Here is a 13,504-nt window from a genome sequence, read left to right as displayed (position 1 = left end):
CGGCACCAGGTTTGTGATCAACTATCAAAGTTAATGGTTAATTGTTAAATGTTAGCGTGTTAAATGTGGATAGTTATTAAGGGCTCGGAGCATTTGGAGAGGTGTTATGTGGAACGAAGCACATAACCAAATATGGACACTGGAGATATAGACTTTGACCCTCTCCATAAGCTTCGTTAGCTTCTAGGTTTGAATAAATAAAAAAAATTCCAACAGTGTGGTACCAGAGAGTAATGATGCTAGAGCATTTTTAGGAGGTACTGGAAACAGGTGCTGATCTTACTATATTACGTACATTGTATACTGTTGTATTTATATATCTGTATAAACATGTATTGCCGCATTATGCAATTTTTATCAGCTCTATGTTACTTTACGTTATGACACCCTGCGTGGTGTACTTTTGATTTCTTCTCACTGTACCACTTGTTGACCAAAAATAAAATAAAAAAATAAAAAAATAGGCCCCTTAGTGTGAAAATGGCTTAATGTAGCTTAATGAGTAAAAAAGTGCCCAAACCTATCCTAGAAGTTTCATGAATTTTGGTGTCCCACAAGGCAAATGAGTGACATTAAGCTTGTTTTTGGGGAGCTTAATGTACAAAATTGAACTTAGATGTTACCAATTTCCCCCAAACTTCCTACAATACATTAATATATCAGGACATTTGGTTAAGCATGCCAAAAGTTATTCATATTTTTTTTTTTTTTTTACAATCTCAAAACATAAAGGGGTCAATTTATCAAGCTGCCCCATAACTTGTCCTCCTGCTCTGAGGCAGCGGACAGAAATCAACTGTAGCGAATCATGTCCGCTCAACCTCACTAAATGCTGACAGTATACGCAACCATCATTTAACATTGCACAAGCATTTCTTGTAAAATACTTGTGCAATGCCACCCCCTGCTCACTGGTGGCCAATTGGCCGCTAGCAGGGGCTGTTAATCATCCCAAAATCCATGAAACTTCTAGGATAGGCTTGGATAGTGAAAAACTGAGATTGTGCCAAGTTTTAAGGCAATTGATTGATGTTGAGCGACATTTTGGTACATTAAGGTTTTTTTTACATTAAGTTGCTCATATTAAGGGGTAGATTCATATTTTTTACATTAAACTGCTCATATTAAGGGGTAGGGGTATCAAATGTTGGGCAGACATGATCCGCTGTCAAGTCGGCCCAACATCGCTAAATGCCGACAGCATACGCAGTCGGAATTTAACATTACACAAGCATTTCTTGTGAAATGCTTGTGCAATGCCGCCCTCTGCACATTTGCTAGCAGGGGGTGTCAATCATCCCGATCGTATCTGATCGGGATGATTGCAGTCTGCCACCTCTGAGTTAAGGAGCAGTTAAATGTGAATAACTTTTGGTATGTTTTACCAAATGTCCTGAAATTTTCAGAATATGTTTGAATCGATAGATTAATGTATTGGGGGTAGTTTGGGGCAAATTGGTTAACATCTAACCAATTAAGCTCCCCAAACAATGAGGCTCGGTGTCACTCATTTGCCTTGTGGGAAATCGAAATCCATAAAACTTCTAGGATAGGCTTGGATAGTTAAAAACAGAGGTTGTGCCAATTTTCAAGGTAATTGGTTGAAGATTAGGCCCATTTTGGTACATTAAGCTCTTTTTACATTAAGCTGCTCACATAAAGGGCCGATTTATCAAATGTTGGACAGACAGTGCTGAATGCCAACAGCATACGCTGTTATGTTGAACTGCTTGTGCAATGCCACCCCCTGCAGATTCACGGCCAATGGGCCGCTATCAGGGGTGTCAATCAACCCGATCATATGAGATCGGGCGGATTGATGTCCGCTGCCTCAGAGGCGTAGGACCAGTTAAGGAGCAGCGGTCTTAAGACTGCTGCTTCATAACTGCTGTTTCCGGTGAGCCTGAAGGCTTGTGCGAAAACAGGGGCATCAGGGACCATTTGACCCTTGATAAATAGGCCCCTAATTGTTTTAAGACTGTAAAAAAAGGTAAATGTGAATAACTTTTGCTTTGTTTTACCAAATGTCCTGAAATTTTCCAGATATGTTTGAATAGATAGATTATTGTATTTTGTGAAGTTTGGGGGAAATCGGGTGACAACTAAGCTTATTTTTCTACGCTAAGCTACCATAAGCTCCCCAAAAAACAAGCGTCACTCATTTGCCTTGTAGGACACCGAAATCCATGAAACTTCTAGGATAGGTTTGTATACTGAAAAACTTAGGTAGTACAAGGTTTCAAGGCAATTGAATGATGTTTAGGCACATTATGGTACATTGTGCTATTTTTACAATAAGCGGTTCACATTTAATGTTTTGAGATTGTAAAAAAATAGTTAAACTTTTGGTATGTTTTATCAAATGCCTTGAAGTTTTCCAGATATGTTTAAATATATATATATTGGTTAACATCTAAGTTCTTTTTTGCACGTTAAGCCACATTAAGCTCTCCAAAAAACAAGCTTAATGTCACTTATCTGCCTTGTGGGAAACCAAAATCCATAAAACTTCTAGGATAGGCTTGGAGAGTGAAAAACTGAGGTTTTGGCAAGTTTTAAGGCAATTGATTGATGTTTAGGCACATTTTGGTACATTAAGCTCTTTTTACATTAAGCTACTCACATTAAGGGGCATATTTAACAATTTGCGAGCAGACATTAAACGAAGTAGCATATCATGTCCACCGCACATTGATAAATGCAGACAACTTTCGCTGTCTGCATATATCATTGCACATGCAGTTCTTGTGAACTACTGGTGCAATGCCGCCAATCAGCTGCTAGCAGGGGGTGTCAATCAACCCGATAGTATTCAATCGGATTGATTTCTGTCCGCCACCTCAGAGCAGGCAGAGATGTTAAGGAGCAGCGGTCTTTAGACCGCTGCTTCATAACTTCTGTTTCCAGCGAGTCTGAAGGAGCTTGATAAATATGCCCCTAACTGTTTTAGGATTGTAAAAAAATAGTTACATTTAAATAACTTTTGGTATCTTTTATCAAACGTCCTGAAATTTTTAGAATATGTTTGAATAGATAGATTATTGTATTGTGTGAAGTTTGGGGGAAATTGGTTAACATCTGAGTTCTTTTTTGTACGTTAAGCCACATTAAGCTCCCCATAAAACAAGCTCATTTGCCTTGTGGGAAACCAAAATCCATGAAACTTCTAGGATTTGCTTGGATAGTTAAAAACAGAGGTTGTGCAAAGTTTCAAGGAAATTGATTGATGTTTAGGCACATTTTGGTACATTAAGCTCTTTTTACAGTAAGCTGCTCACATATAGGGGCCTATTTAACAAATGTCTGTCCGACATAATCCGATCAGCGGATCATATCCGACAGACATCATTGAATGTGGAGAGCAATGCTGCCCCCTGCAAATTTGTGGCCAATTGCGGCCGCTAGCAGGGGGTGTCAACCCGATCGTATTCAATCGGGTTGATTTCACTCAATCTCTGTCCGTCTCCTCAGAGCAGGCGGACAGGTTATGGAGCAGCAGTCTTTAGACCGCTGCTTCTTAAGTGGTGTTTCTGGCGACACTGAAGGCTCACCAGAAACACGGCCCTTCAAGCTCCATACGGAGCTTGATAAGTGAGCCCCTAAATGTTTTAGGATTGTAAAAACATAGTAAAATGCAAATAACGTTTGGTATGTTTTACCAAATGTCCTGAAATAGATAGATTAATGTATTGTGGCACGTTTAGGGGAAATTGGTTTACATCTAAGTTTGATTTTGTACGTTAAGCCATATTAAGCTCCCCAAATAAACAAGCTTAATGTCACTTATTTGCCTTGTGGGACACCAAAATCCATGCAACTTCTAGGATAGCCTTGAATTGTAGAAACCTTGGGTTGTGCAAAATTATGCAACAATTGATTAACATTTGAGCACTTTTTCACTCATTAAGCTACATTAAGCCATTTTCACATCAAATGTTTTAGGATATCCCAAAAAATGATTGGTGAGTGATACAGCTCTTGACTGCATATACCATCAGCTGACACCTTTTAAAGAAACAAGAATAAGGCTAAGAGGTGGCTGGAGGGTGTTGAAAATTGTTATTAGCATTTACATGCATTTTCTGCAGAACTAATTATACTGTTCATCTGATAAAATTAAAGAATAATAAATAAGTCATTTACTAATTTATTTTCTTTCAGTCTTGTCTGGATAATGCTTTCTTAGTGACTATGGAAATGCAGAAATGCAGTTACATTGAAACGTCCACCTGTATAACACGTGTTGTCTTGTTCCTCAAGCGTGGAGAAGCAGTAAGTACCTGGTATCTGTAAAATGACATTTATATTCCTCAATATAAGCAGACAGGTTCCAACTATGGTATAAGGTGTTTGAAAAAAAAGGGCTCCAAAGGGCTTTAACATAAAGTATATATGCATAGATATACATGCTAATATGAGTATATGATTATATCATCAGTATATGTATAGATGTGTGTACATATGTATTTATGTGTTTGTTTTACTGTATATTTACTGTACATATTTCATATTCCAATGTTCTACACTTACAGGATAATGTAATTTGTATTTTATATACATATCTCTGTGTATATATATATATATATATATATATATATATATATATATATATATATACACAGAGATATGTATATAAAATACAAATTACATTATCCTGTAAGTGTAGAACATTGGAATATGAAATATGTACAGTAAATATACAGTAAAACAAACACATAAATACATATGTACACACATCTATACATATACATATATACATAATCTTTTATATATATGTATAGACATCTATTTTACATTATATATATATATATATATATATATATATATATATATACTTAAAAATAAAAATTAAATTATTTTCTATGTGAAGAAAAGAAATGTAAAATATATGTAAAGTACATCGGGGTTCATGGTGTTGGGTGAGCGCACATGAAGAATTGCTAGCTATAATGCACGTTGAAATATTAAATATTATATATATATTAATAATAATTATTAGAACATATTATACATACTATAAACAATCTAAATAATCCATAGAATATATCGATATTTTTTACTTAATATTTTTTTATTTGTAATATTTCAATGATGCACATCTCTCTCTCTCTCTCTCTCTCTCTCTCTCTCTCTCTCTCTCTATCTATATATATATATATATATATATATATATATATATATATATTTTACCTTTACCTAAACCCAGTTGATAAATTAAATATTGTTAAACAATCAATAACAAAAAATATGTTTTTGTGTCTTCAGATATTTGAGATCAGATATGACAACAGTGAATTTCCTCATGTATCATATGACAAGAATAAAATGTCTAAAGGTTTGTTTGTCTAACATTCATTATATATGTCAGGCAGGATACTTATGTTTAATGTCTTATTATAAATTATTATTATAAATATATATGTAGTGTTCAAACCATAAAAGTGCATTCCTTGTTAATTATGTTATATATTCAGTAAATTTTATTTCCCTTAGAACATTCTGTAGACCATGTGACACTCTCTTCTATTATTATTCATTATCCAAGTATTTTAACATTTTCATGGGCAAGCAGCCCATGCAATTTAATTCACTACAATTTAATTTTCTTTGCCTATAGTTTAGTATACATTACTTTTCGGTCCATTAAACAAGTGTATTGTGAATTTTTAGCCACCTTCATACAGCTGGCATGAAAAAACAGGGCAACCAGCTTGTTTAAAATGCTTACGGCATTTCATTAGATTTGTGAGAGAGCTTCAAACATGTCCCGGAAACTCTCCTGTTCAACCCAGGGAACACCCCTGTCCCTCCCACTTTCTGAAGTTTTATTTTACAATAGAGAAAATACCAAGTGCAATTTAAGTTGTAAAAGATACACAGAAATATACAAGGTATGATCCTAACATAGCATGATCAAAACATAAGAGTTTGTACAATCACTACTGGATCTATATTTAAATGTATTAAAATATAAAATAGGGTGCAAAGTTTGAATTTAATAATACTGAAAGGACCCAATGTGAAGTGTAAAGTGATATAAAATACAATGCACAAAGTGTAAGTGTAACAAAACTCTCATATCACACAGTGCTATATTGCACTGGTCTTGTCTGTCCTTCAGACACAGAAATTTGAGAGATCTTGCAGTGTTGCAAAGTTCTGCTCTTTTTCTTTAAAGATTCAATGATTTTAGCCCCTTTGAATTCTGCCCTAAAATTTCTCTCCTATCAGGAGAATCTTTGATCATCAGGATCAAAAATAGAATGTTATTGTTTAAAAAAGAAAGATAATCCCTTTATTTATCATACCCCAGTTTTGCAACTATTATAGAAATATACTTTTTACCTTTGTGATTACCTTGTATCTACACCTCTGCAGCCTCCTTATCTCAGATTTTTTGACAGACTTGCAATTCAGGCAATTATTGCTCACTCTTAAATAACTTAACGTGCATGAACACAATATTATCTATATGAAACACATGAACTAACGTCCTCTAGCTGTGAAAAACTGTAAAATGCAGAGGAGGCCTTCAAGGGCTTAGAAATTAGCATATGAGCTTACCTAGGTTTAGATTTCAACTAACCATTACAAGAGAACAAAGCAAATTTGATGATAAAAGTAAATTACAAAGTTGTTAAAAATTACATGCCCCATCTGAATCAGGGAAGTTTAATTTGGACTTTACTATCCCTTTAAGTGAAGCACTTGAGTGAAATCCAAATACCAGTGCAAAATTTAGAGCTTTTTGAAACCTTTAATAAACCATTATTGCTTGCTTGTTTAACAAAGCACATAACAATTCTATGGAAGCAAATGATTTAAGGGATATGGTACATGACAAGAGGTCCATGTTATATTTCATTTACTCCCAATAATAATTTTTATATGTTCATTATCCGCTCATAAAGGGATTCTCTTGCTGAAAATGCTGAACACTGTGTAGGGATATATGACAGAGCCCTAAATACTGACTTTAAAACAGAGATGACAATTCAAAATTAATTTGGGTGTAAGATTAAAAAGCATTTTTTTTTTACAATTGGTACAAGATTGTATTGTGCCAGTTCATAAGTCGATTTTCCATGAATTTCAAATTGAGTTAAGAAGATTATATCAATTTTAACTTTTATCTGGTGAATATAAGCTAGAATATACATTTATGTATACAGATATCACCGAAAATAATATCTAGAAAAAGAGGAGATGCTTGAAACCTAGAGTAAGAAAGGTATAATTGAAATAGAATGTTTAACTGCCTTTGTAAAATAATGTTAAAACAAGAAGCTCTGTTTAGCTTGCATATTCCAATGAGGCATCTGCTTGGGAATTTCTGTTTGGCTACAATTTACTTATACAGGTCTTTTTTATAATATAATCAAAACATTGTGTTTGTCAGGTATATTTTAAAGGGATAGTCTAGTCAACATTAAGCTTTCATGATTTAGATAGAGTATGAAATTTTAAGCAACTTTCTAATTTACTCCTATTATCAGTTTTTTTTCATTCTCTTGCTATCTTTGTTTGAATGTAAGCCGGCCCATTTTTGGTTCAGAACCTGGGTAAGGCTTGCTGATTTGTGGCTACATTTAGACACCAATAAGCAAGTGCTACTCAGGTACTGAACCAAACATGGGCCGGCTTCTAAGCTTTACATTCCTGATTTTTCAAATAAAAATACTAAAAGAACAAAGACAAATTGATAATAGGAGTAAATTAGAAAGTTGCTTAAAATTGCACGCTCTATCTAAATCATGACAATGTAATGTTGACTAGACTATCCCTTTAAGGACATAAATCCCACATTTTTTTCTTTTCATAATTCAGAAAACATTTAGTTTTAAACAATTTTCCAATTTACTTCTATTGTCTAATTGGCTTTTCATTCCTATGTAAGCTCAGGAGCAGCAATGCACTACTGGGAGCTTGCTGCTGATTGGTGAATGCAAATATATGCCTCTTTTCATTTGCTTATTGATGTGCTCAGCTATCTCCCAGTAGTGCATAGCTGTATCTTCATTAAAGGATACCAAGAGAATGAAGCATGTTTGATAACAGAAGTAAGCTGAAAAGTTATTTAAAACTCTAAGCTCTATCTGAATAATAAAATGAAAACATGTGTGGTTTTATGTCCCTTTAATTTATTATAGTAATTGGAGTTTTTTTGATTTTATTTCATTTTGTATATAATTTATAACTAAACCTATCCTTTCTTGATTTTGTTTTACTTCTCTACACAGCTGGTGTTACCATTTGTTGGCCATCATCGTTTTTCATGATTGTGCACACCAACATAGGCCTCTCTTTGCAGGTGCAACTTATTCCCATCATGCAACTGTACGTCATACTAGACTCATCTTACAAGAATAAAACATGTGGTATGGAGCCCTCTTTATGAGAATCTAAACATGTTGCTGTTTTATAAAGAAAAGTCTATTAGGAAAACAGTATAAAGCAGACATCCTCAATCTTGGTCCTCCAGAGGTTTTGGAACTACATTTCCCATGATGCTGATATGCTGGTTGAACATCATGGGAAACGTAGTACTAAAACCCCTGGAGGGCCAAGTTTGTGGATGTCTGGTATAAAGTCTTAAACATAGGATAGAAAATAACCCTGCTAAATTATGATTCACAACATTTATTTTCCAGTTGGCTAGTATGTTAAAGGGACATTACACAGCTGTGTACAGTAATATGGATACTACTCACCATGATATTGTTTTCCCTCTACCTGAAGTTCTCTTTAAAGTCTTATTTTAACTTATTACAGAATCCAGTTGGTAAAGCTATACATTTTATACTGGGCGCCACCATCTTGTAGCTCGCGTATTGTTGCAACCTGTGCACTTTCACAGATATGTTACTGGATTTTTTACAGATGTACCTTGTACTCAAGTTTATCTCACAAAATAGAGGGGCAGAAAAGTCACATAACAAATATAAGTTCCAAGATGGCGGCTCCCAGTGTGAAGATGCAGAGCTTTACTAGTGTTTGTAAGGGGTTAAAAAGATAACAACGTTGAAGACAGATGCAGACACAGGTGGAAAAACAATAGCCCTGCTACTGTAGTTGTACTCAGCAGTTTAACGTCCCTGTAAAACTAGAACTAATGGCACATATACCACGTTATTTTAAGACTTGTCATAAGGTACATAGAATATTCTTTATGCACATATTTAAGTACTGTGCATAGTGTTTATATATAGAGAGTGAAAGGATGAAAAGAAAAACACTATCCATAACCAACACGGTTATATAAATACACTTTTTACCTCTGTGATTACTTTCTAGCTAAGCCCCTGCAGACTGCCCCCCTTATTTCATTTCTTTTGACAGACCTGCATTTTAGCCAATCAGTGCTGACTCATAAAAAAAACTCCACGGGATTGAGCACAATGTTATGTATATAACTATATGGCACACTTATAAAGATAATAGGCAGCTTCAACGGCTTAGAAATTAACACATGAGTCTACCTAGGTTTAGCTTTAAACAAAGATTAGCAAGAGAATAAAGCAAATTTGATGATTAAAGATGATTGTTTAAAATTGCATGCTTTAGCTGAATCCTGAACATTTAATTGTTACTTGACTGTCCCTTTAAGAGAAAAAGAAATTATTAAATATACAGAAATTAAAATATAAACTATTTGCATAATTAATTTAATATAAATTATTGTCTGAAAAAGATTTAAATTGATATGAAACCCCCAAAAAATGCATTTTGTGATTCAGACAGAGCATTCAATTTTAATAAAGTTTCCAGTTGACTTCTATTATCAAATTTGCTTCATTATCATAGTATTCTTTGTTGAAGAGATACCTAGGTAGGTAGGTAACAGTGCTGCCATCTAGTGTTTTTTCAGCTGGATACAAATCTTGCAAAATAGCTGCCATATAATGCTCAACACATGTGCACACGATAATAGAAATATATTAGAAAGGATTTTTAAAATTGCATGCTCTATCTTAAAGGGACACTAAACCCAATTGTTTTCTTTCCTGATTTAGATAGAGCATACAATTTTAAGCAACTTTCTAATTTACTCCTATTATCAATTTATATTAGTTCTCTTGCTATCTTTATTTGAAAATCAGGAATGCAAAGCTTAGGAGCCAGCCCTTGTTATCAGCACACTCGATATTGCTTGTTTATTGGTGGCTAAATTTAGCCACCAATAAGCAAGCGTAACTCATGTTCTGAACCAAAAATGGGCCAGATCCGAAGCTTTACATTTCTGCTTTTTAAATAAAGATAGCAAGAAATCAAAGAAAAAATATTAATAGGAGTACATTAGAATGTTGCTCAAAATTGCATGCTCTATCTGAATCATGAATGAAAAAAATTTAGTTTTAACTTTAATTATGAAAGAAAAAATGTGGGTTTCATATTCCTTTAATGCAAAATTTACCAAGCAGTTTGAGTAAATATAGAGATCTGAGACGGGAATGGGAGTAGACTTGCTAGATTACTAAATTATTTCCTTTATACAATATTGTGGTCTTTGTTATATGATAGTTTCCTCTAACCTTAATGGGAATAATAATCCACATATATAAGCTGGGTACAAAAAGGCATATTGGTAACAGTATAATAACCACTTTTTTGGTTACCAAGGTCTCTGTGGAAACTTTAACGCCATACAGAAAGATGACTTCCGAGCCAGTAGTGGAGCTGTTGAAGGAACCATTGCTGAATTTGCAAACTCTTGGAAGACTCAGTTCTCTTGTAAAAATAATAAACCCCCACCTGAACATCCCTGCATGTTTGGCCTGGAAATAGGTAATTTGTCCTGTTTTTCATTCTCTTGCTGTGTGCCGTTCTATGCTTGTATATTGTTAGACCATATCTTTGTTTTGAATGTAAGAAATATATCATTTTATAATCACCTCACATGTTTTTGATATTTTTTTTATGAATGATTAAATTATGTATTATCCAGATTTAAAGGGACAGTCTACTCCAGAATTTTTTTTCTTTAAAAGGATAGATAATCCCTTTATTACCCAATCCCCAGTTTTGCACAACCAACACAGTTGTATTAATATAATTTTGCCTCTGTGATTACCTTGTATCTAAGCCTCTGCAGACTGCCCTCTTATCTTAGATCATTTCTGTAAAAAACTGTCAAAATCCCCTTAGATAAGAGGCGGCCTTCAAGGGCTTAGAAATTAGCATATAAGCCTACCTAGGTTTAGCTTTCACCAAGATATACCAAGAGAACAAAGCACATGTGATGATAAAAGTAAATTGGAAAGTTGTTTAAAATTATATACCCTATGTGAATCATGCAAGTTTAATTTTAACTTGACTGTCCCTTTAATATACAGTTAATACACAACACCTTTAAACCCATAATGTTAATACCATAACAAAGAGACCAATGTTTTTGGAACATTGATGTGTTGGATAAAGCAAATTCAGAGTAACCATATTTTATTTGGATTAGCTACAAAGTATACATTATGCACCAGTTCTTAAAGAAACAGGAAACCCCAAAATCTTGTTTCATGAATTTTCTTTCATGATTAGGATAGAACATAAACACCTTTTATTTCTATTATCAAATTTGCTTCAATCTCTTGTTTTCCTTTGCTGAAGGAACAGCATTGCACTGCTGGCAGCTAGCTGAACACATGTAGTTAGCCAATCACAATAGACAAATGTGTGCAGGTACCAATCAGCAGCTAGCTCCCACTAGTGTAGGATATAAGCGTATTCTTTTTCAACAAAGGATAGAGAAAGAGAATAAAGCACATTCGAAAACAGAAGTGAATTTAAAAGTGTCTTAAAATGACCTGTTTTATCTGAATCATGCAACTTTCATTTTGACTTTCCTATCCCTTTAAAACAGTTATCTTCTTTTGCCACTGAACTTCTAGGCTGTAATTGTAAAAACAAAACTTTTAGTATCTATGTTTTTTTTTTCTGTAAAAATTAGAGATAAAAGTTGTAATTCTATGTTCTTGCTATAGTCCAACATTGTATTTACTGTTTATATATTTATTTAGTTAATCACAAAACAAAATCCCCTACATCTTAAAAAAATAAAAATAATAAAAGACTAGACCACTACTCAAGATGCGGCAGTTTTTTCCCCCTTCTATATAAATAGTATAAAGAAGAAATCGAGAAAACAAAACACGCTTTAATGATTTAAAGTTCTTTATGAAATGCAAAAATAAAAAGCTAAACTATTCTCCATTTAATTGCTCAATTGATGGTTATGTAAATCATAAATACTGTTCCTTACACGTTTAAACATACAGTTATACAAATTATTAGTGAGAAGGAACAGTTATACAATGATTTCCTGTTGCATGCTGGGATGGGACATACCATTTTAAACTTTTTCTTTGTTTAATGTTAAAGTACGGTATTTCCAAACATATTTCATCTTTTTTTTTTATATAATCCTGTTCCTGCCAAATAAATGAATGTTTCACTTGCAGAAGCAGCTCCCTCACCACCATCTGATCTGTTATATTCCTACAGATTTAAAGGGACAGTCTACTCCAGAATTTCTATTGTTTAACAAGATAGATAATCCCTTTATTACCCATTCCCCTTTTTTGCATAATCAACGTGGTTATATTAATACACTTTTTATATCTTTGATCACCTTGTATCTAAGCCTCTGCAGACTGCCCCCCTATTTTGGTTCTTTTGACAGACTTGCATTCAGCCAATCAGTGCCCTCTCATAAATAACTCCACGGGTGTGAGCACAATGTTATCTATAAGATACACAAAAACTAACGCCCTCTAGCTGTGAAAAACTTTAAAATGCACTGAGATACCAGTTGTCCTTCAAGGGCACAGGAATTAGCATATATGCCTACCTAGGTTTAGCTTTCAACTAAGAATAACAAGAGAACAAAGCAAGTTTGATGATAAAAGTAAATTGGAAAGTTGTCTAAAATTACATGCACTATCTGAATAATTAAAGTTTTATTTTACTAGACTGTCCCTTTAATATATTTTTGTCATTTCATTTTACAATTAAAGGAACACTAAACATCTTATAATCAGAAGATACTTTTGTTATCTTACTATAGAATAAGAAATCAATGTAGTCTAAACCTTTTTAAAACAAATTAAATTATTGCTTGCTGCAACTGTTTTTCATTATCCAAACTCCACCCATCCCTTGCATTATTTGGAGGAGCTAATCCAGCTTGCCTTTAAATAAAGACAAGGCTAGTTACAACCATTATGATAGTATAAACTGCATTGTTTTGCAGTAGTTATCTCCTCTGAAGCCAGTAATAATATACATATAATATGTTGTATGATTAGCCTTGAAAAGTCTGCATTGACAGTATGAACAGGGGGCACAATAAAATAAAATGTTTATTGCAAAGAAGGTTTACTGGGCATAACTAAACATTTTAGATTAAAGGGACAGTATACACCAAATTTCATTTAACTGCATGTAACAGACACTACTATAAAGAAGAATATGCACAGATACGGATATAAAAATCCAGTATAACACCTTT

This window comes from Bombina bombina, chromosome 7 (genome assembly GCF_027579735.1).
Source record: "Bombina bombina isolate aBomBom1 chromosome 7, aBomBom1.pri, whole genome shotgun sequence".
NCBI lineage: Eukaryota > Metazoa > Chordata > Amphibia > Anura > Bombinatoridae > Bombina > Bombina bombina.
The sequence above is the reverse complement of the archived record's forward strand: the minus strand, read 5'-3'. Positions refer to the sequence as shown.